The following is a 4123-nucleotide window of genomic DNA, read 5'->3' on the forward strand; positions in this document are numbered from 1 at the left end:
CTTATCTCTTGTGAAACAGTCGGGCACATGGGCTTCCTCTTCCTTTCCAGCTGTTACATAAAGCGTAGTCACGGGGAGTGAACAGATCAGATCCCATGGTAAGGTAGAGAGAGGACACAATTCTTGCCAGATGTGAGAGAATGCAAAGTAACAGCTTGTATTAGCATAAGGAACATCTGGAATGAATCATCTCGTTGCTTGTTCAACTACATCAATAAAGAATCAATTAAACTGGAAATAATGACTGGAGGATCTGCTTTTTATCGTCTGTGTAAGTGCACTCCTAACTGCCTGTGTAGTAATGGCAACAGAAAGTTGGACATTAAAAAGTTTGAAATTGCCATTACACAGTGTTTAGTTTTGGTCACCCTGCTATTCAGAAGATATCAATAAGCTAGAAAGAATGCACAAAATATTTACAAGGGTGTTGCTAAGGCATATGGGACTGAGTTTTAGGAAGAGTGTTGTGCAAGTTGGAACTTTATTCCATGGAACAGAAGACAGAGGGATGAATTTATAGAAGTGTATAAAATTATGAAAAGCATTGATAGGGTTGATGCATGCAGCAGTTTTCCCATCATTGGGAATCAACACCAAAGGGCATTTAAGATGAGAGAAGATAAATTTAACAGGAACCTGAATGGCAGCATGTCTACATTGAGAGTAGACTGTTGTACAAGAGATACAGTGCATTCAGAAAGTATTCAGACCCCTTCATTTTTCCCACATTCTCTTGGCCAGGACTTCCAACTGTCCCCTAACCTAATCGTCTCAGTCCTGAAATCTCCACTCAAAGCATTTGTTTTCCTTTCTACAGTTGTGTGAATTTAAGAATGGTGGACATCATCTCACACTGTAATTTAACTGTGGTCTCAGTAATATCCTGGCAAATGTGCTCTGTATCCTTTTTATTAATGTGGATCCTTTCTGGACACCTTGCTCAGTACTGCACAGACTCTTACCATTGTGTGGTAATCAGTGCTCATGCAAACTGTATGACCTCTTATATAACATGTGCATCGCTCTAAATTCTGTCATCAAAGTTATTTTGTACAACTGCATAAAATAAAATTCAAAGCATGAGCTTTTAATGCAATTAGATATTTATAAGTTTTATTTTAATATATTACATGCAAAAACAACAGAAGCTCTTGTAGAATCAAAATCAACACAATACTGAGTTTATTTTATGTTTCAGTTTAGTTTATTATTGTCACATGCATCAAGGTACAGTGAAAAACTTTAGTTTGCATGATATGCAGAAGAAAATACTGCATTTGATTGCAATTAAATTATCCACAGTGCGCTGTTAAAGGATAAAGTGCAAGATAAATTCCAATAATGTCTGAGTAAAGATAATTCAAAACTCTTCAAAGAGATAAATGGAAGGTCAGGACCGCACTCTCGCTGGTCAGAGGACTTTTCAGTTGCCTGATACCGGCTGGGACGTATGCATTTTCAAACTTGTGTAACTCTTTCCTGATGATCATACTATTCACTCTGAACCCAGTGCATGTTCATTTCTGGTTGAGTGAGAGATGGGGGGGATTGCTGTCAGCTGTATAAGCACTTGCCGTCTAATACTTTAATGGATGTTTGATGGTCAGCATGGACATGAGCATGGTGGACCAAAGGGCCTGTTTCTCTTTTGTCAAAGGGCATGTTTCAATTTTCTTTGATCATTTGACTCCAATTCCGTATATCGGCCTAAATGTATCTTGTTGCGGTAAAACTAGCCAAGGCTCACAAGCATTACAACTCAATGTTCCTTGACTTCTTCATTACATAGTAAATACTATGATGGTGCAATGATGCAGTGATTGTGCCAAGATGATGATGAGTCGAAAGGGCCACATTTTTTAACATTAAATTTTTATCATTTTTATCATCATCTTCTACCAAGAGAGTCATGCTGACCAAGGTGAACCATCTAAGCTTGCATTGGCAGGATCCCTCTAAACCTCTCCTATCCTTGTACCTGTCCAAAAATGACTTTTAAATGCTGTTATAGTACTTGCATCGACTAACTCCACTGGCAGCTCATTCCATATACCTATTGCCCTCTGAGTAAAAAAGATGTTCCTCAATCAATCAGTCAATCAGATTTATTCATCACATACACAATAAAGTGCAGTGAAGTGAACTTGCCAGCAGTGGAACAATCAAAAAAGAACACACAATAAAAATTTAACACAAACATCCACCACAGTGAAGAATGCTGTGGTGAAGGCACAAAGTACAGTCAGTCATCCTCCATATTTCCCCCATGGTCGGGGCCATAACCTTTGCAGACGCCGCTGCGGATGGCCAGATGTACAGGACCTCTCGTCTGGGAGGTAAGTCCCGAATCGGTGCTTCCCTACCGGAGACCACGGCTTCAAGATGACGTATGCCGCCGGCCGGCAGTCAGAGCTCTTCTCCAGGGATCCCTAGTGAGGGATCCCGCTCCGGAAGGTAAGTAAGTCCTTAAGTCCCCGCCGCACCCGCAGCTAGAAGCTCTGCAGTCCGCGGCTTCAAGATGTTGAAGGCCGTGGGCCAGCGGGTCGGAGCTCTTCTTCTCCGGGGATCCCCAACGAGGGATCCCAGGCTCCGGACGCCGCGCCCACGGCTAGAAACTCCGCAGTCCGCGGCTTCAGATGTTGTAGGCTGCGGGCCGGCGGGTCACAGCTCTTCTTCTCAGGGGATCCCCAGCAAGCGATCCCAGGCTCTGGAGGCCGCACCCACGGCTAGAAACTCCGCAGAACGCGGCTTCAGATGTTGTAGGCCGCGAGCCAGCGATCGGGGAGAGTCCACGCTGCGCCCACTGCTGAAGTTCCGGGCCCGTCTCCGGGAAAGGCCACACCAATCCTTGGTGTTAGGCTGCGAGGGAGGCGACATGGAAAAAGTTGCCTCTACATGGAGGAGGTGACCGAAAGCGGTTTCCCCCTTACCCCCCCTCTCCACCCCCCACACAAGACACACCGAGAAACATTAAAACACACATACCTGTCCAAAAATGACTTTTAATTGCAGTTATAGTACTTGCATTGACTAACTCCTCTGCCAGCTCATTCCATATACCTATCACCCTCTGAGTAAAAAAGATGTTCCTCAGGCTGCTTTTCAATCTTTTCCCTCTTACATTAAACCTACATTCTCTAGTTCTTGGTTCCCCCACCCTGGGTAAAAGACTCTGTGTATTCACCCCATCTATTCCTCCCATGATTTTATACACTTCAATAAGAGCACTCGTCACCTTCTTGCACCGGTTGATGAGGCCATCAAACAAACCCATGAGGAGAATATAGTGGGTACACAAAAATGCTGGAGAAACTCAGCGGGTGCAGCAGCATCTATGGAGCGAAGGAAATAGGCGCGTTTCGGGCCGAAACCCTTCTTCAGACTGAATATAGTGGTTGTTTGAGCTGGACATCCAGGATTCATAATGTCAGAAGCAATCAGTCACTCACTCCTCTGTACCAGGAATCCAATAAATTCCTAGAACCGGGGACCTGCATCCCGTTTTTGAAACGGGTAGAATCAAAAATATTGCCTGAGCTGTCAGCCATCTTCCAACAGATTCTAGAACCGCATCTGCAGATTGGAAAGTAGCGGATGTAACTCCACGGTTTAAATGGATGGTGAAAATGTGGAAGTAACGTGCAGTTAATCTGATATCACTTTAAAGGAGCAATGTAAGAATCTTGCATTCATGAATTGGATTCAGGGCATTTAGTAAATATTAATATTGTTATTCAGAGTCAATATAGATCTATGAAATAGACTTCTGAGATTGTAAAGAACAGGATGGGTAAGAGTGAACCAGTTGACCTGCCATATTTAGACTTTCAGAAGCCTTTAATTAAAATGCCACACAGGTTATTAAACAAAATGAGATCACGTGTGATTGGGGGGAATAATCTGACATAGTGTAAGTACTGGGTAATGAACATAAATCAGGGGGTTAGCAATAAAGGGGTTACCAGTGAGAAGGGCTGTCAAAGAGATCTATTCCAGGTCCATTTTTCAAAATGTGGAGACCAGGGTTTGCTAATGATACAAAGGTAAGTAGCAGTTTAGTGAGTCAGACACAAAATAAAACATGGCAAACTATGATAATCCTCTTTGATGGGAAAACATCAGC

This window comes from Amblyraja radiata, chromosome 11 (assembly GCF_010909765.2).
Source record: "Amblyraja radiata isolate CabotCenter1 chromosome 11, sAmbRad1.1.pri, whole genome shotgun sequence".
Taxonomy (NCBI): Eukaryota; Metazoa; Chordata; class Chondrichthyes; order Rajiformes; family Rajidae; genus Amblyraja; species Amblyraja radiata.